General features: G+C 45.3%; 1 long non-coding RNA gene across 1 annotated transcript; it reads right to left on the reverse strand.

The window, feature by feature from the left end:
* Window positions 1–11,397: 11,397 nt before the first annotated feature.
* On the reverse strand, window positions 11,398–19,000 carry LOC120842108. The gene is made up of 5 exons (XR_005715874.3): window positions 18,828–19,000; window positions 17,074–17,244; window positions 15,229–15,350; window positions 12,794–12,912; window positions 11,398–11,469 (listed from the first exon to the last, which is right to left on the reverse strand). It is a non-coding gene; the product is annotated as an uncharacterized LOC120842108 (long non-coding RNA).
* Between the last annotated feature and the right edge of the window lie 2,177 nt (window positions 19,001–21,177).

Here is a 21,177-nt window from a genome sequence, read left to right on the forward strand (position 1 = left end):
GATTTTCCAACTACTTTCCGCTGTCATTTGTGACTGCATGCTAACGGTGCGCTGTCACGCGGTCTCGCCGACTGACCGCGGGAGGTACGACGCACAGGCTATCAAGATGAACCCACCTAAGTATTTCTTTCGTTTTGAGAGTAAACGTTTTCTTAAAAGTGCTATTAAGCACCTCTATTGGGTAAATAGTCATTCGTGTCCGTAATCTCGTAAAAATGGACGGCGCCGTCGCCGTGAGTACTTTTGGTTATCACATACGTGGTTCCAGTGCGTGAGCAATCGAATGAATCGGTCATACACTCGTATTTGGCGTGCATGTGGTGCTCATAGGTTTTCTACCAATTCACTATTTACCTTGTGACTCACGTTTGTGGGGATTTTATTTGTATCTGCACGTGCTTTCTACGAGCGTCCGATCGATGTCTGGTTGTAGTAAACCGTGCTCCCCTGGTCATGCTCTCGAATCACCGCTTTAAAAAGTTTTGCACTACAATTACGCTTTCACCAGTTTGTATAAGCTTGAGGTACCTGGTGCCCACCTAACTTTGCAGCAAGCCTGTGTTTCCTGTCCTCATCCATGCGCATGAAACTAGCGTTTGCCTTTTCTGTTTTTTTTTTCTCTTTTATAGTTTATTTCGGTGCAAAGTGGCGGTGATGACCTATTGAAACCAGGGTGGACAAAAATAACGATTAAAAAAGAAAAATCCGATTTATGTAATTTATATCAAATGTGTGAATACTTAAATTTATGATAAGCTGCTCTTGCCTTTTCTGCTCTTATCTGCTCCAATTTGTAGACTTTTCTGCTTCTAAGTTACTGCAAAGTGCATAAACTGCTGCTCCAAAACGAGAATTTCGTTCTCCTAAGCTGCTCCAAAATCCAGACTTTTCTACTCCAAAACTTGCTTCAAAACCTGTTTCACATGGCTCACCCCTAGGCTACCTACAATATCGCATATGTGAAAGTACATGGAACAGTTTTTATCTCATTATTAGTATTTTATGTGTACAGCAATAATGGACCTCCTTTCTTAATGCATATTCTAACGCTGAAATTCCTTCTCTTAAAGGGGCGCTCGGGAGCTTTCTAAGATGGCCTATTTATTGCAGTAACTCATTCTATGTGCTCTAAGCATCCGAAAAATTTAAGTTCAAAATCATGTGCAGCTTATTTCACTAATAAAAATGTGATAAATAGTAAATCTTATACGTACAGATAGCGCCAATGAACCCGGCCGAATGTAGGCAAACAACGAACGGGGCTCATCAGACAATCACAAGCGATGGCTTCACGTGCAGACAAGCAGCCGACCAGTTCTAATCGTGTGCACAGGAAGCCCTCGCTCGCAATTGACAGACGAGTGTCTTTCACCGTTTCACCCTATTCGCCTTGATTCGGTTCAACCACAACAACAAAATCTGATCAAAATCTTTGATCAGATTTTGTAACAGTAAAATAAGCCGTACATGATGGTAAGTTTGGAAGTTTTGGGATGCTTATAGCACATAGGCAGAGTTAGGAACATAAATAGGACATCCTGGAATACTACGGAGTTCCCCTTTAATTTATGTCGTTTTTTTTATTTTGATATATGTACAATGCAGCATTTCAGTGAAACAAACAAGGAACATCATTGCAGACGAAAGTGGAGAGCCCATTTGTGTTGCCTGTATTTCTCCACATTTATGCATTTGCTTGACTATGTTACTCACTGCAGATTCATCTTGCATCTGGCATCAAAATGCGAGAGGCAGCATTTACGCACGCCGTGGAAAAGGCTGCCACCCCTGGCCGCTTTCTCGGAATGGTCAGCCGATCACTATGGGAGCCTGCGGAGCTCTTCCATAGAAGTGTGTCAGGTCAAGCCCGCAGGCGTCTCTTCTAAGACGGTGCGATGGGAAAGATGCCCCTAAAACACGAAAAAATTTATGCTCTTACAGGTGGGCATTTCTGATCAACCTGGAAGGGCACAGGATCTGTTGTGGCTGTGATGCGCTTAGCTGTGCACGTAATATGTGTATAGTTTGAGTTATTATTTACTACGATTTGAGAAATTTTTATGAAACTATTGTTCATTTTGCTTTGTGCAGCACACATGTACTGTCAGAGGCACTATGAGGAGAGACAGGGAGAGTGCCGGCAGACAAGGAGAAATGCCACGTGGGGCAGAGCACTTGCTTTGCACAATGGGAGCGAGACCACAAGGTTCGATCTACAGTCAAACCCGATAATATCGAAGCCGGTTATTTGAAACTATTTGTAAACGGACTAGTAACTGCAATAAAAATGCGTATGGAAAAATGCGGTTACATCGAACGAAAATTGGAGCGTCTCCCCATAGATCGAACTACCAAGAGCGCTGTTTAGCTCTCCAAGCTGGCTTTCCCTCAGTGAAACACAATGTTTGGGGGAAAGCTAGCTTTGAGAGAAAGCTGGCTTTTTTCTTTCGGGCAGCCGCGTCAACCGCCCACATAAAAAAAAAAAAAAAAAAAAATCTCTTTTGCGGAGGGAGAGGGTAAGCTGGTAAACAAAAAAACGGCCACTAATTAAGTGCGGTGAGCGTCCCTCATGACGCACAGGTGTCCCTTCCAAAGCAAACTACTTTTCTAAATGTGGCGTGCTTGTTCGTTGTCAATTTCATTAAAACTTTTATATAGAATTGCCCGCAATATCGAAGTGGTAGACGTTTTTTTTTTCGAGTTTGATAAAACTGGGTTTGACTGTATCACGTTGCCCACAGGTAGGGGAAAGCAGATTGAACGCGGGAGGGCGGCCGAGTGATTAATTGACTAATTATCAGGCTGGACTCGGCAGAACTTTTTTTGTTTATTGTTGTGGTTGCGATTTTATTATTTTAATTTTTTTTATAAATAACTGTTCGTGTACTTCTTTTGTGTTTTATGCACTGTAGGTCTTATCATGCAATACCAACTTGCCCAAACCATCATCTTAACCATCCAGATGTGCTGGCAAAAACGGCATGGAGGAAAAGAGCCATGGACAGCCCTGTGTGTAAGGAAATGTGCGCGAGTGGTGCGTGTTCAGGAAAAATAAAATTGTAAATTTTATTCTTTGTATTTCTAGTCGTTTTATTGGCAGAATAAATACCTAAATACTTAAAAAAAATGAGTTATTTTTGCACAATTTGCTTGCTGTTGCTATCAGCAGTCCTTTCTGTATCTAAATTATACCGTGCATGCATGACCAGGTCACCCCAGACGACACCAGATCGGGCGGGTCACATCAGAACACACTTGACAGGGTGACGCCAAGACACCAGAACACGCCAAGAGACGAGAACACGCCAAAACACCGAAACATGCCAAGACCCATGTCTGAATTTCCGCTCTGGAGTAAACGTCAAAGACACACCAGACCCGGTCTGGTGGGTTTTTCAATAGGGGTATTTTCAAGTTTTCTACTATTTGCATTAGCTTTCACGCTGCGGCCATTTATTTTCCCGTTTTCATTGCCTACCAGCAAGCCGTAGATTTTATGGTTTTAACGTAAACAACAATAATAAACATCAGTCTGTCGAGAGCCCTGGTCTGATATGTCGGCTCTTGCGCCAACCAGACTCCTTTGGTTAGCTGACGGTCGCCCTAGATAGGAATTTTAAGTTTTTGATTTTCAGTTTTTTTGTCAGGTAAGTTCGTTTCGTTAAATTTGTATAGCCTTAATGAACGTTCTTCGGCCACACTTGTAAAAAATGTTAGCTCAATACTTTCAGAAACCGATTTATACGGCCCCTTCAAACAGTCATCAATACCACCGCTTCACGCTGTACACACCAACACATTGCCCTGACGTCGCACCGCTGCGGTGTCGCTGCCATTCGCAAACGCTCCACTTTACGCAAATAAGGTTCATGCGCACATGCAGTGCCCACACCTTGTGTGGGTTTTCGCCCAGCCTGTTGGCCTATGTACCTTTCCATAAAAGAGTATGAGCTTACGTTCATTGCTGTGTTTGCGTGTTATGCACACACACTTTCTGGCTCGCCGCAATAGATCGATCTCACAAAGCGCAGGCGTAAAGCCGCAGTAACTTTAGTTCACGGGATGCACGCGGCAGTTCACGACTGAGCTGGTGTTGTCCTGGACTAGATGATATTGAATGAACTACGTAGGTTTATTCTAGCGTGGCAATCCAGGTGTGAGTCGTTGAGTGTCTGGCCGCGATCTGGTGGAGAGAGGGTCTGGGCGCGGAAGCAGCGGATGGAGTCCAGGGTCGCCGGGCAGCGGTCCCGACACCTCCCCTTTTTGGAAGAACAACAATAACACGTCCCCAAAGCGGTCAGGTGGACGGTTCACACGTCCACTCCTGCTGACAGTAAGTGCAACGGCCGGTTGCAGGTGTCCTCTTGTTCGACGTGTAGTGCCGGACTTCGCATGCACCAGGTAGGAACGGAGTTGAGGCGCTGGCCCTAGAATGTGGCCGTAAGAAGCTGCTCCCGTCAGAAGTCTGACCGCACTTCCAGGCTGAAATGTGTCGAGCTCACGTGTTCTGCGGCGCTTGTCATAGTGTTGGCGCAACTTCTCCTTGTATGAATTTCTCGACCGAAACTTGGTGGTGTCCCAGCGAGGTTGGAGAGATTAGGGCTTTACTGACACGTTTGTGCGCAGACTTCTTCTGATGAATAGCTCCGCTGCCGCGTTACCTTCGATTCCCGGGATCGCACGCTGAGCCAGCATTGCCTTGTGGATGTCTATCGATTATTTGAAGAGTTGCTTAGCCGTTTGGACTGTCCTCCGATTGCCTTGAACAACAGGACGTCTAACCCTTGAGGAAACGAAAAGCAAATGCGGGATTTCTGTCTTGCTTTCGGTGGTTGAACGTAGTTTCCGTCTAGTGCTCTACACGCGCAAAGCTCCAGCAAGGATTTGGCACGTGCAGAAGGACTGTTCACCCGATGAATTCCGGCAGTGGTGGCTTATTCAAACTGGCTGGTGAGAGGAGAGGTGAGGTGGGGGCAAGCGTTGGGTAGACTGTGATTTAGCACGTGTGGCCTGTGATTTTCGTAAACAGGGGAGACGTCTGTACTTGGTACAACTCTTCCTGACAATGAAACTAAACCTTTGGATACCCGTGCGCTCACGCACATTGAGCACCAATCACAGCTGTGTTCGCGAGGTTTTCACGCTCCAAGAAGGGCTTTAAACCCACGCAAGTTTGAGCCGTCATCGCCGACCTTCTCTTGTCTTACTGAGATGCCGAGCCACTGAATCGGGCGATGACGAGCTTCTATAAAGGCCTGTACTTGGGTGAAGGACAGAGTAGTACCTAAAGTGGCAATACGTTATCCTGCTGTGGAAATGATGAAGAGAAGAGAACGGACTAAGAGGAAAGACAAATTGGGAGGCATTCCACCCTGTGAAGGTAAATGCCTAGCGAAGCCGTTTAGCACACGACACAGAAGTGACACAGACTTTTAAACAAAGGTACGAACATATTTAATGTCGTGACCGGTGGTCATCGTGACGAAAAGTACGCACACACACATGCCTCCCGCCGCCGCCGCTTACATTCTCGTTGCAATTCCCACCGTTACTCTTCGTAGGCACGTTGTTCTTCGGGAGCCCGGACTATACGCGGCCTCCCCGTTTTTCTTTTTTTTTTAATATTAATTTGCGTGGACATCTATCGCCGACCTGAGGAGCCGGAGGAAACTAGACACGCACGACGGGACCGCCACTCTGCGGTAAGTAGACACGCCCGACAGGACTGCCACCCCAGGGAGAGCGGTATAAAAGGAAACTAGGCAGGCAAGCGCTTGGAACCACGAAAAAGAGAGGGCGATGCGAGCGTAGAGTTTTTGATCACGCACACGAAAACTGCGAAATTACCCAAGCTTCAAGGATAATGCAGGGAATGCTGTTCCACTGGCACTGGCACTGTAAACTAATATAAAAAAACGCATCTCCACGTGGTGATTGATGTTGATTGGGGCGAAGCTCTGGTGGCGCTTGTCTGCATAGACGCTGAGCCGCAGCATGCCGAGCCTTTCGTTCGTTTTGCTCAAATGCGTATATGCGTATATATGCTCAAATGCGTATATAACCGTGTTCCATACCACATTCTCTTTCTGACATGGATGAAAACAAACGAAAGGCACGGCATGCTGCTGCTCAGCGTCTACGCAGACAACCACCATGAGAGCTTCGCCCCAATCAACATCATTCATCACGTGGAGATGTGTAGTTGTTTTTTATTTTTGCCCTATACACGAGCACGGGAGCACGTGCTTACGTGCTCGTGAGCACAAGCACCCGACGCCGTACATCGGACGGACATACGGACATGGCTAGCCCCTAAAAGAGAATTCAAGATGTCACCTTGCAAAAACTTTGAATTGGACGTGTATTATAACCATGTCATTGGTCTCTAGGTGAATATGTGTTGACTTCGCAACCGGTTTAGCAACCGGTGGTATCAAGTTTGCAGACGTTACTCAAGAAACCCGATTCCCCGAAATTTCTGAGTGAAAAGGGCTTGATGCACAAGCGGCCGAAACTTGAATTACAAAAAATAAAAAATCATCGAAAAACGGCGTTTAGAGAGAGACTTTTTAATTAAAAACCACTCGCCGCGAAATCAGCGTCAGCAGAAGCTCGAAGTTGCAACGCCTGGCTGAGTCCTTTGTATTTTCCTCACATAGGGTTCCTTGCAAAAATCAAAAACACAACACAGTGATATTGCTGCGTCTATTTCGTTTTCTCTTACACGTGCGTTTTTTTGTTTGTTTTTTTGACGTGCCTTTTTTTTACACCTGCGTTTTTTTGTGTTTTTTTGCGCCTCCAGTGAAATAGTTGAAAGTAACTTGAAAGAGGCACGAATGAATTGTAAAACGATAAAAAAGAAGTGACGACGACAGGCTTCTGGCCAGTTTCCACAATACAAAATAAATGAACATAAATGTGTGGACGAAGTCTCAGAAACGCCGTAAGATACCGGGAGACCGTTAGAAAACCGAACCCAGTTTTTCTCACCGCAGAAATAAACTAAATATCGCTGAGAGCTCTAACTCCGTCAGAACGTAGCTGCAGCCGTTCGAGCAAGATTCCAAAGTTTCAGCACCAACCAATATCTTATTCAAAACTTATAAGTGATTTTATAAAAAAAATTATGGGAAAATGGGGCCCATTTTCCTCGGTTTTCGCTTTCTGGCGCCATAGAGTTCCGTGAATTGGAGAAAACGAAATCGAATTTCAAATTAAAAAAATTCGTAGTTTTCCCATTGAAGTTTTTAGAAAATCGCTCATACGTTTTGAATAAGAAAACGGTTTGTGCTGAAACGTTTGCAGCTTTCTCGAGCCAGTGGCACTACATTCTGACAAATGTTTATTTTTTTCTTTGCGAAAAACAGAATTTGGTTTTCTCGCGAACGCCCGGTACATTAAGAAACAATGTGAAACAAGGTAAGAACCAGTCATGGGCACGTTACCAGTAAAAAGTAACAGTGTTACAGTTACAGTTACCTAGGGGGAAAAAGTAACTCTGTTGCAGTTACAGTTATCGGATTAAAAAAGTAACGTGTTACAGTTACAGTTACCGCAGAAAGAGTAACGCCGTTACTTTCTCGTTACAGTACCAAAATTGGACACAAGAAACCATAAACAAAAAAAAATATTTTATTTGTTACACTGTAGTGAGAAGAAAGATGAACTGCTGAGAAATTAGGAAACATTAAAACCGAACGGTGCTTCTTTTTTGTGTCATTCGTCGTTTCAGAATTTTAACGATTATAACTTATTTGCAATATTTGTTATAACTTAATATCAACTGTTTTTCAAAATTGTCATCGGAGAGCTTCCCTCTCTTGATGGCGAACACATCGCGTCCTTTGCTGAACAGGCGTTCAGCCGGCGCGCTTGACCAAAGAGGACACAGATGGTCACATAATTACCTTATGGGATATACTCGAAAGCAGGCTTAAATATAGCAGGTCAAACAGCTTTGGAAGAATATAGGGGGAAAGGAGACAAAGTGAGGCCTTCTGGTGCTCTACGTGTGTACGACGACCACCGCGGCGCCTCTGTCTCAAACGCCAACTGTGGAAGATCAGTCCGCACACGCGCCTCAAAACAGCAATTTCTCTCTCTTAAAAACACGTGTTTTCCGGGTAATCGCTTCAGCTGGAGCACTGCAGAGAATCCACAACAAAACGTCTATTGGAGTATTTCTTGGGGCTGTCAGCGGGAAAGGCAATTTACTCGAGCGGTTCCGAAGAGAAAGAATAAGTTAAACAAGCGCCGACTTTCCGCCTAATATGGGGACGGCTTCCTTGGAAACTCATAGCGAAGAGGGAGCGGCGACCGGCTGGGTGTAAAAGCGACGTACAGCGCGGACATATCTGACAAAGAGGAAGGGAGAGGGGGAAGGGCAGACACAGCCCAGACGGAATACTCGGAGACATGTCGCATGACCACCGACACCCGCAGACGGTCCCCACAGAAGAAGATTGAGCCAAAGTCGGTGAAACACACATTGTTTGCCTCCCCTACCACCGCAGGCGCCGCTTCCTTAATCTCCCGGTTTCGTGCTCGCTCGTCCGTCTCGTCTATGGTCCGTCGTGGGCAAAACGAGGCAATTTTTTTTGTTTGTTCAATTTCTTTTTTTTTTTGTCAGCCAGGAATTTTAATTTTATAGTAAAAAGTAACTGTAACGGCCTAAACAGTTACAGTTACCCAATAAAAAAGTAACAGTGTTACAGTTACAAGTTACCAGTATTAAAGAGTAACGCGTTACAGTTAAAAGTTACCGAAAAAAGTAACTAGTTACCGGTAACGCGTTACTAGTAACTAGTTACTGCCCAAGACTGGTAAGAACGGCGCGTTTTCCTCCTTTCTACTGACGCGCCCCCAAGCGGATGCGAGAAGAAGGGAGGAGCGAAACGTTTTTCTCCTTCTCCAAGCAGAGGGGAGAAAGGTTCCGCACTTCCGCCTAATCTTCTTTCTGTTTCGTTTTTCGCGCACGCAACGTGCGCGAAAAACGAAGCAGAAAAAAAATACGGCGGAACAACGCGCGTGCGCGCGTTGTTCAATAAATATCGTTGAGTTGATTGAGCTTCAGCGGCAGCGAAGGTCGCGTGTAATTCCGTCTCCCAGTCCAAACGGGCAGAACATTTCGGTTGCAGTGACGTTTTCTCCACTAATTTTATCAAGCGAGGAAACGAAGCCGTTAGAAACGGTCAAGTTCCGGAGAAGTGCCAGCAGCGCTACGTACACTGGACTAAGCTGGCCGCCTCCGGATTGCGGAACGACGTGTCGACATTTACCATTCCTTCTTGAGCCCAGACGGAAAGTGTGCTCTGCTTCGTCGTCTACCTATCGGCACGCAATAACACGCGCAACCTGGCTTACTGAACAACGATTACTTCGACTACGGCGAGAGGACCGATTCCAACCCGGTGCAGGTACTCAGATTAGGTTAATTCTGCAAGGTATGCTATTACTTCACGGCATGTGAAGGGGTTGAATACGTCTACGTGCCACCACTCAAGATGCAGCCATCAAGCGCCGGGAGCTCGCCTGCATTGACTATACATTAAAGGGACCATGAAATGACCTTTTTACTTTTTCCAGATATTTTTTACATTAAACCGTCAATGTTCACTGAAGGCCGAACAGGCATCCGTTTTCGTCTCGGTTTATTAACTTCTACACAAAAAATTAATGAAATATCGACTTTTTCTTTCTCTCCAACTGACCGCAAAACAAGCCATGACGTACACTGTTTCCGGAACCGGAAGTTCTCTCGGCAGTAGGAAAATGGGAGCGCTAGCGGCGACGAGTTGGGGTGCGCCGGTAGGTTTTACTGCACTGATGTCACCGACGTATTTTCTGAATCGGCGCCTCCATCGCCACATCGCAGCTGAGCGAAATTCAATTAGATATGTTGCGCTACAGCGACAGCATGGGACTAGTCCCATACGCCGGTATGCCTGTGGGGAAGTGCAGCGAGTCTTCCGGTGAAGACTCCAGAAGTCAACCCAACTGTCATTGTTGGTAAAAGGCGGCCGGTGTCAGTCGTTTGCAAAGCGACGTAGATGGAAACGAATTGCCGCGGCGTTTTTCGCGGCCTCGGTGATGCAGGAGCGAGCCGACGTTAAAAAAATGAAAGCCGTTTACAAATCCCTGTAACGCCGAATTGGAGCGGAGCCCTTGAGGAGGAGTAGGGAAGGGTACTGTGGGGGGCACGTCACCTGCGGGTAGTCACATGACCCCGGGGGGTTACGTGATCTCGGGGGAGGGGGGTCACGTGACCTCGGGGAGGGGGTCACGTGACATCGGGGGGTCACGTGACCTCGGGGGGGGGGGGGGTCACGTGACCTCGAGGGGGGGGTCACGTGACCCCCCCCCCCCGATTACGCCGACGCCGACGCCGACGCCGCTCAGGCTGGAAACGGGCCCCTAAGAGCTGCGCTCTAAAATATACGTTTGAACTACGAGAGTGTCAGCAAGAGCCACGTAAATACCTGTTCACGCTCGGAGCGGACGCGCGCGTTTGATGGAAGTGCTGAATTCGCACTGTTGGTAGGCGCTTCGGGACCGATCGTTTACGATTGCAACTCGATACTGACACTCGGCAAAGAAAGGTTGGACCGGCATTGCACGTATACCTCCCACGAACTGTTATAGTTCGACAGTGACGTGCAGTCTGTCAGAATAAAAACGGCATACCAATAACAAAGTGTGCATACCGTCTTACGAACACTGTAAAAAATGGGCCGTCAAAATTACGGTAAGTTGACTGGCATTCTGGCTGCCAGCAACTTCTCGTAATTTATACGGCAGACCGTAAATTCAAATTTACTGCCTCACCGTAATCTCCCAGTAAATTAAGCGGTCGCAGTAAAAAAAGATACCGTTAATTTTACGGGGCGATGCTGAACAGGCCGTAAACGAGATTTACTGACTGCCGCTAAGATCACGGCATGGTGGCAGTTTATTTGCCGGTCAACTGACTGCTAGTTTAATGGTCACCGTAAAAATGTTGACCATTTAATTCACTGCCAGTTGGCCATCGTAAGAAGTAAATTGAAGGTGCAAAATGCTGGCACAATGAAGCGCTAGCACTTCGTACAACACGTCAGAAAGAATGCAAAATTCGACATAAGTAAGCATTGTCGAATTCTATCATCTTCCCACCGCATTGTGCGACATGCTTAGCATTTCACCGCACATGTTTTGCTGCTTCGATTTACTTCCTACTACTGGTCAACAGACAATGAATCAAACAATGGGTCCTGAAGTCTCCTTAGGTTAGCCATTTTGTGCCTGTAATATATGTGGCATGCTGTTTATTGTAATTGTAGCGTGGTCTTCATGTCTGCAATGCGATCGTTGTGTATGTACATGCAAATGCAATTAAGCCAGAACACAGCATATTTTATGTGTAGGATAGAAATAAAAACAGAACATTTATTTACTTGGATGATGAGGACCCAGGTCCATATACCCTCTGATCTGGAAAAGAAAGAAACCAGTCATCAATATAACATATATAAATGTGCCAAAATAGAAGCAATTTAACAGATATGTTGTAAAATGTTAGCCACGCTTTATTCACTGTGCAAAGAAACTAATGATGCTGATATTGCTTACGATGTTTGAAAGAAGCTTTATGTGACAACTGAACCCCCCCCCCCTCTAGCTTAGCTTCTCCTAATCAAGTCAAACTTCATTATATCTCAGTAGCTATATATTAGCCATGTAGTACATGTATTCTGGTTTTCTCGAATACCATATCAGTATCCCAGCACAGCCCCTATATACCTGGGCAAATGAATGAGAGGATATGCACAAAGTTTGGCAGAGAATGCTGCACAAAAATACAGCTATTTTATGGGAAAGCCTACTATTCACTTACTAGACAGACATTTGTCAACTTAAGAGCTGAGTGAGTTTGTTTTCAAAATCAGGGGTTGACATTAATTAAGCAGCACACATAGAAATTTACTCCTTCTCTTCATCTAGTTAAGCTGGTTGACTGTTGTTGGCACTAACACAGAACTAGTCTTTCCCCACCCCCAGAGACTGCAATTCTCTTGCCACCGTGCACTAATGAAAAGGCACCATTAAACTTTCTCTGACATGTTCACTCCGTAAGAGATATGAATAGTCGTGGCCGGTTGCATCAGGGCGAGCTGCGAACGTCAGGCTTAGCTGGCAGTAGAATCTCTGTGCACTGTGCCTAGTGTCACTTCAGATAAACAAATGGTTGAAGCAGTGTGCTCAGCACTTCAATTTGAGATGATATCCAAAATAAACATGGACAGCTTGTGATGCAGCTGCCACTTACATGCTTCTCATTTTATCGACCTATATTTGCCATGTATAAGATGCACTATAAGATGCATGAAATGATGCACAGCAATGGCATCATTTCTCTTAAAATATATGACTGCATGCTAATCATGTCTCATTCCTAGCATCACATAGACATTTTTTCATGTAATTATAGGCAGCGTAGTAAAGCTATGCTTGAGTTAAGTGAGGCTAGGTAAGTTATGTTTCAACCCAATAGTGTTAATGCAGCAAAAGAAGCGGCGTCCAGCGTCGGCATGTCGAGAAAACCCCTCGATGTTTTGCGCCACGATCCCTTGTGCATGCAAGGGATCATAGGATTCCCCCTCCCCACTCCTGCCCTCCATGCCCTTGTCCCCACCTCCCCTCTCCTCCTCCACCCCCTGCCCTCCCGCTATCGTGTCATACATTAAGGCCGAGCATAAGTGTCCCCCCATTTGTTTTTCACACAGGCAGCTAGGTGCTCGATCATTATCATACTCACCAAATTTAGACCCAAGTGCCATTGCTTATGGCTGCTGAAATCTTCCTGGTGCCAAGACCTTGTGTTGAATGAGCTCGAGCTCCATGTTGCATGCCTCGTTCCCACATAGGATGACCGACCTTCAACAGACATATTCAAACAGAACAGAATAAGTAGAAAACCACAGACTGAAAAAATCAAGGAAAGTAACTCCAAGCTAGTGCTGATGTGATGTAAACGGTCAGAGTAATTTCGGAGCACCTTCTGGGCCAGCCAAAAATATATTTTCAAGCAACAAAAGGAAGTTTTGGATTTCGAAAGCACACTTCCTATTCATTCTGTTGTGAATACTACATTAAGATACATCTGTTTGCCTGTCAAAACTAGAAGACAATGCCTGCTTTCCTTTCCCACCCCTGTGTTACCACTAGTGACAAGTTTAGGGACAAAAATTCTGTAATATAGTTATTCACAACAATTGCATTTAACAAAGATTTTTATGTTTATTCCAACATGTAAATTTAACTAGTAATATATCCGTTCAAGAAATATTACTACTTGATATGTCCACGCTGTGATCAACAATACTAACATCTCCATCATTTAATCCATGCACTAAATAATATACATGTTCAAATTTGTGGGCCATGTTAGTGCGTGAACTTTTTAGGAGACCCTGTACTAGCAAACAACTTGGTTTTTGAAATCTTACACCAACTTAGAATTTTCAGATTATCATTTCTCAACTTCCCTGTCTATTCAAAGACATGTGGACCATATGTTTAAATGACAACTTTCCTTCCCAAGCATGAGCCTCTGCTACAGCGAGACGAGATATGCAGAATCAGTGTGAAACCTGTGGGTACCACCTCTTTGTGGTGCACAAGTGTATGGTTAAGAGTGCGCCCAACGGTGGTGGCTAACTAGATTGGACAGACCACACATAATGCCGAAAATTCCCAAACTTGAAAGCACAGTATCAATTTTATAAAAGTAAAATTGAATAGTATATTGCCCAGAGCAGCAATAAATTTTGATTATTTGCTCAAGCCCACTCGATGGTCCAGCCATGAAGCAGGGTCTTATTCACTGCTTTCTATAATAATGGGCTGAAGTAATGTGTGGTGAAATGTAGGCATGAGCAGTATCACAACAATGTAAGAAAAAATTTAGGCAAGCTTGATTATGCTCACAAAAGCTATGAAAGGTCAGAATGTGTTTGGCTCATTCAGATGCATGCCGTGTGTGGTTATGTGACCGTTTGACTATGAACGATCCACTATTTGCAGTATGGACAGGTGACCACACACAGATGATGGTTATGCGATCCCATTATTCCCAGAATGGTGACAAGCTGGGTGGGACTCTGCGAACAATTATGCACAAAATCAGCGCAAAAGACGAACACAGAAAGAATGAGACAAAACAAAGCACTACTTACAACTGACATTTTATGAGAGGAAAGAGGAAGACAAAGACAACATTGATGCTAATATAACAGGAAGAGAAAAAAAATACAATAAAGAAAAAAGTAAAATCACAAAAACATATATCACAAAAAGATAATAAAAAATAATAGGGAAAAGTCTTAAGTGATAAACTAATAAAAATAAAAATTAAGGAGTCTTTTGCACTAGTTTGGTGTTCTATGTTTATTAACTAGGTCATCAAATTATTTTGGAACAATGGCGACTAGATGCCATGGATCATGGCTAAGTGACCACCATTTATTCACTATTTGCATCTGTCAGTGTGACATGTCAGTCTGTCCAGAGAGTTAGTCACTGGCCTTTGCCATGAAACTCGACTGGCAAAACACATTATTTGTTGAAACCTGACATCCCCTTTTCACAGCATTAAAGAATTCATGCAACTTTACCCAAACGTTTCATAAATTATACACTCATTCGCCAGAATCAATGAAGAACCTTTATTGTAAACTACCTCATCACATCCCCTCCCAGACGGGTAACAGTTGCAAAATTGCTTTCAATATTTCACGAACTAACCTTTCAAGGTACCTGTCTACAGCCGGAAATTTTGCTCTAAAATAAGCTGTGTGATATCATTGTTTTGCTATCCAGCAGGGATAATTTGCTAAAGGTGCCGACTCACGAGAAGTACTAATCAAGCGCCGAATTCAAGTTTTCTTTTTTTGCAAAAAACAAAGTGAAAACATTTTTTTTGTAAATCCATCACTGGCAGACATCACACTATACCAGTGAGTAAGGCTTGTAGTTTGCTAAGACAGTGGTCTGTTACAAAACCTTCAGGTACCCTTCGTTAGTGGTGAATGTATCCCTGCATCTATCTATCTCTGAGAATTATTCTTCCTCTCTAGTGACAGTGGACTCTTACGCTCATTGAATTGTTTCACCTTCTTCTGCTTCTCTTCAAAATGAGTCTTATGTCCACTTCCCATTTATTAAGTGAACACTGTAGTGAATCATACTTACAGCCTCACACATTCCACTCCAGCTCTGCTATTTTCTTGACCAGGTTAAGTACTTTCTTGCTCACTTCTGACTTGGAGCGCTTGGCTCTGGTGCCACGGTCAGGGTTCATGCTCAGGAAACCTCTGCAATAAGCATCAGTGTCATAAAAGAAACATTTCATCCAAGTTGGTAACCTGAAAAGTTAGTCAATTTAGTCATATGTGTCAAATATGTATACATGACCGAAGGGAGAGACTAGAAGAAAGTCAAATATTTAGTAAAGAGAATATCAGGTGGGTCCAAACTGCGGCTTGTGAGCCGCATGCATCTCTTCATGCCTCCCTATTGCAGCTCTCCTAACCTGAGGACCCACAAGTTATAACAGGTGGGACCAAACACTAAGCTTGTATACAAAAACGTTACAGTGAGAAGCGGGAGCATATCAAAATATGCAATATTGCTGGAGTTGTTTCGTTGTATATGGGCACAATAAAATGACATGTAATGGTCAGAAGGGGCAAATCAGTTTGAAAGATAAGCTCTATTTTTTTTTATTTTCTTGTTTATTTCATCTTTACAAGCCAGGTTGAGGCAGTGTTAGCTTGTGCTTAAATGTTTCCCTAAAATTGATTTCTGAGCTTTGTTATTACAATCCAGTCCAGCTGCCTGATGAAACACCAAGACCACTGGCCTATGCATACATGCAATTGAAGCTGTTTGATTGACTGCGAGAGCAGATAAGGGTTTTTATTCACCTGCCTCCATCTTGCATGTGCAGTGCCTTGCGGCGAAACGCATGCACTCAATCTGTGGACTCTGCTCGGGTGCAATTTCATTAAAAAGTACAGCATTGGTGCAGGATGTGGGAGCTATAGTTGTTTGGAGCTGGTGGAAACAATTGGGACAGCTCTCCAATCAGCGAGATATGTGCTCTTCTATTTAACAAATGAGAAGGAAGGTACCAACCAGGGCCGTAACTAAGGGGGGGGGGGGTTAGGGGGTTCTGACCCCCCCCCCCCCCCCCCCCGACATTTTTTTTCTGGGTACGGCCCTGATGTACCAAACCCCGCAAAGCACTCAAGATATGCGCAGATTTCGTGTTTGTGCCCTCAACCTAAGTACGAATAGAATGGATACGAATTGCAACTGGGGTTTAAAACTTCACGAGAGCGATTGCTCTGAACGTGAAAAATTATTTCGCTGGCAGTCGGTGGTAGGTCGGAGGTCCTCTAGGCTTGGTGGTAGCGGCATGGCGAAGGCAACTAGCGACTTCTCATAAAACACAGGGTCGTCCAGGTGAATCGGCAAAAGTTATGCACCAACTTCTATTCCTTTCCATTACCAGGAATTAAATTCCCAACAGTTTTTCTTCTTTAGGTTACAAGCGATTTGAAAGTATCCTTTTATTACCTTTTTAGCAAAGCGGAGGACCAGCCCCGGTACAGTGCTGGTACATGGTCGGTGCACTTGCAGCCATCCGATTTTAATCTCCACCTCTGCGCACGGGCAGTGGCGCCGGTCGGCTACTGGGTACCAAACCGGGACCGGTTCTCCGGTTTGCTATAACTCTCCATTATATGCCACCGATGTACATGATTCATAGGCGAAAATAGGACAATAGACATTTTCAAAATGGCCGCCATTGTCCCCGAAACCACCACCCCCCCCCCCCCCACCCCCCTGAAATTTCTTTCTGGGTACGGCCCTGGTACCAACTGTGGGTCCATGTCTTTTATGACACTAAATGTGCAAGGTGTTTGCTTTATTTCAATAGGAACAATAAGCCTGGAAATGATATAGATAAAAAGTATGGAGTCCTACTAGGCATCCACATACATATACCAAAATCACAGAACAGGAAATTACCTCTGAAGGAACTCAAGGGTCGATGACAGGCCTTCAGCGTAGCAGATGTTAAAGCAATAGTGACTCGCAAAGAGTGCGCAGCCTATGCCGTAGGGACGTCTGGTATCTTCTGAACCATGAGCCTGCCATCAATGCTGAGTGCGTACTCGTGGGCAGTCCACAGATCATCCCCTACAAAAGTTTAAAAAATGAGAAAATAGTAAACATTCAGATAAGTAGAGTTGCTGACAAGGCATTGAAACAATGGGGCTGGGCTGCACCTCCAGATCGTGGACATTTCAATTAATTGTAAAAACAAAAAGGGAAAAGGGAAGGGGCCCAGCTTCGTTCCTCCCACCCTCACTGCCAGTCTCCCCCCCACATTTCAAACACTTCTAACATTACTTGTTGCCGACAGGAGATGAGATCCTTGGCTCGATTTGCCTTCCCTCCACTATGAGTGAGCTTGTTTGAGTGTAGGCCAGTCAGAATTCTACTCCAGAAAGGGAGAGGATGGGCCGTGAAGGAGCCTAGGCAAATGTTCCCTGGTTAGTGGAGGGGAGACATGTGCCACCAAAACTGAACAGGAACCTCGAAGACCCTCTCTCTCCCCAGTTGCACAGGACCACCGCATTCGCATGGATACACACTGTATCGTTACATCTAGCACATACTTCTATTGGCTGCAAAGAAATCAAATGATTTGTCACTTCTAGCAACTTCGGAAATGTGTGTTGTTGCTATGGGCTATAGGTAGCCATTTCATGAATTGTCTGACAGACATTTGAAACACTTCAAATGATTTGTATTTGATTTAAACTCTGAGACCTGCTTTATATTTAGATATCAGTGTTTTTAGGTTTTTATTGTTCTAGGATTTGACATACTTCTTTTGGCTTTTATTTGGAAATTTATTTTTTTATTCGTTTGAAATACTGTGGCCCTGTCGTTCTACACAGGAGGGGAAAAAACAACACACAGAAATAACTCAATCATGCACTCACCGTGTGAGGCGAGCGCAGGTAGGTTGCAGCAACCCACGCATGCTCAAAAAATAAACATTTCCACATGCAAAATTTAACCAAACAATTCATTCAGCTGTGCTTCAAATAATTAAGGACTACAACAATTGACAACTTGCTCAGGCAGGGTGTTCCACTAAATAATAGTCCGACAAAAGAAAGAGTATTTAAATACATCATTTCTGTACTGGTAGGGTGCAACTGCTTTAGTATTGCTTGTTCTTTTGGAGCGTGAATGTTAAGTTTACGTCACCCGTTAAATCGAGCCGAGGTCCATTCGCGCGCAGTTGACCTTTATGAAACCGTAAGATGTGACATCTGAGCCCTACATAAGTAGTGAACTGCAAACAACAAGTTGCGCGCATACATGGAATCTGCCGCGCTCCGAACTCGTGGCTGTCATAATGACGCACATATTCGACCAACGTGGTTGACCCCTTTGAACAAACACGGCAAACAAACATGGTTGTTCAAGCCGTCGCCTCACTAAAGCGAGAAAAGAGCTAAGACCGACAAATCGCGAAAATGCGCAGTATTAATCTGAAGCTATCTTTGGCTGGCTCTCAATCGCTTGTGCTCCCTTCCCGAAAAGGAGCGCGAACGACGATCGACAGCCGGCCAGCGATGCACTCCGTCAATGCACGTGCTGCCGGTTTGTCGGTGTCGGCTCTTTCTCGATCTTGCTGGCAACGGGCATTAATTTTCTCAGAATCAGATCGTGCTTGCCACATTCATATTCAAAATGATACTCACGTTATGTTCGTTTACTATCGGGCCCGCCAAACGCCTCGGGTACTGCGCCGTCAGCCGTCTTGGTAGCCACGGTCGTGCTCCCTACCGCAAACTTTCCTCGCTTTGTTTTCTTCCTTCGGGAAACAAAAGATGGCGACCCGACGGGGGGAACGGCGCTAACGGCGCGAAAGCAGACAAGGCAGCGCGATGGCGAGGGCCGTGGGCGAGGGTCAAGGCGCGAGCCGCGACCTGGAGAGCAGCCCGACGACGCAGGCGCAGAAGGCCCCCAACACATCACGTGCGTGCCGTGCGTGTGTCTGGAGCGTGGTGCGGAGTGTGTAGCGCGCTTCGCTTGGGGCGTTCCGCTTCTTTCCTTCCGTCGCCGTGCCTTCTCTCGTTCCACTTCTTTCCTCCCGTCGCCGTACCCTTTTCACTCGAAAAACATTGTCAACATACCGTATTTTTTTTTACGGCGGGCGCCCCGTGACGTTCACGGTCAGGTGACTGTTTATTTCACGGTCATTTTTTTCAGTGAAGATAATCCATACGGCGTTTATTTCAGCTCTATATCACACTAAACAAGAAGATAGAATCGACGAGAGTCCCTTTTCGACGAGTGTTCGTCAACACTGCCTCGGAAAACAAGGGGAAGAGATTGACCTCACCTCTTAATCTAAAATTCAGGTCAGCGATCAAACTATAATACGGGAAGGGTCCACAAGGGTAGCGCGGGCATATTCCATTCAGCACGCCTGCCGGTCGTAGGCAGACGGTCTTGCGACGAAGCAACGCTGCGCCGAGTCGGAGTGCCTGCTAGGCCTATATTCTGAGCAGCTCGCTTCGTCGGAGTCGGTGGATTCGTGGCCGTTGTCGCTTTTCTCGGGTGTTTGTGGATCCAGCGTTCTTGTTCGTTGTGGTCTGTTTTAAGTACTTTTTTCTCTTGCTGCTTGAAGTCAGCACGCGCGGGAAGAACACGTAGAAAAACAAACGTTCAGTCAGTCAGAGTTTTGAGGGGAAGGAAATCAAAGGAAATAAACGCTCGTCGGTCGACGCGACCCAAGCCGCCCAAGCGCTGAAGTCGGTCCTGCTCTGCTGCGCACGCGCAGTAGTTGCTTCGTTTACCACACTATAGATGGCGCTTGGCTCTCAGCATTATCAAATTTGGCAATTTTCGCCACACATCTCTAATTATGCTACAAAATGTGGATCTGAATATTATTTAACAAAACTTTTAGGAAACATTCGCCGGCTATTTATTGTTTACGATCGGGGTGCTGGTGAGGTAGGCTCTTACCCAATAAGCGACGTGGATTCGGCTGACGTGCTCCGTTTCCGCGGATGCATCGTAGTGAAAAGGCAGAGAGCTTTCGAAGGAAAGAAGGCGCAAAAGAGTCCAGTTTTCTTTTAAAAGTTCTATAGCAAATAATTTTTTTTGGCTCCCTATTTTTGTATTTTTGTGTTTCTTTTCACACCTTTTACGACGTGCGGTGAATGAAATTCGATTTTAAAATCATTTCATGGTCCCTTTAAACTGCTTACATATACCTTCGCTGCGGAAACTCAATCAAACCATCCAATCGTTTTCGTCCTTGTTCTTCTGAGGCGGCTATACTCCATTTCACCTTATGTTGTACCGCAGCTAAGGCTAGAAGAGCGAGCTCATAGCGTTGGGAGCTGCTCTTAACGCACGAGAGCTTGTGCCGCTGAGATGTGCATAAAAGCAAGGAGCTCGCGCTTGTAGTCTTTCCTGTGGTACATCATAAGGTGAAACAGAGTATAGGTGACTACCTTTCGGCCTGTCATTAGCCAGCTGGATTCAACTGGAGAAGTTCTAGACAAGTTATTGTAGCCCATCAGAGACAAGTCTAGTCAAGATCCCCCCATACCCGCTCCGTTGCTTACTCAGGCGGCTGTGCTGCCAGATCCAGCCCGTATTTCAAGTTTTAAGCCACCTGACGGCGTCGTTAGCGCCGCAATTCTTAAGCTGGCGGCTCCCATAAAAGAAAGTCTAATGAGGATATTCACAGGACGCCGGATTTGTTGGTGCAGTTTAGAGCGCAACCTCAAAACGAGCTCACATTAATACGTTGCTAAGACCAGTAATATTAATGGTGTGGAATGCACGTTGCAAAATAGCTGTCAACACCCTCAGAACGGGCTCAACAGTCGGGAACACAGCTATGGCCGCCAGTGCCTATAAGGTGAACACAATACACTCTCCTCGTTTATCTTGGACAGAACGACGGCCACAGAAAATCCTCCTCTGGTGGAGCGCTTTATTTGGCGTAGCCTTTTCCCCAAGCCATCTCACCCCCTCTCGGCTCCAGAGCACGTGACCAGGCAATGCCACGGTATGCCATGTGGATGACGG

The sequence above is a fragment of the Ixodes scapularis genome, unplaced genomic scaffold, assembly GCF_016920785.2.
Source record: "Ixodes scapularis isolate PalLabHiFi unplaced genomic scaffold, ASM1692078v2 PGA_scaffold7__128_contigs__length_106722199, whole genome shotgun sequence".
Taxonomy (NCBI): Eukaryota; Metazoa; Arthropoda; class Arachnida; order Ixodida; family Ixodidae; genus Ixodes; species Ixodes scapularis.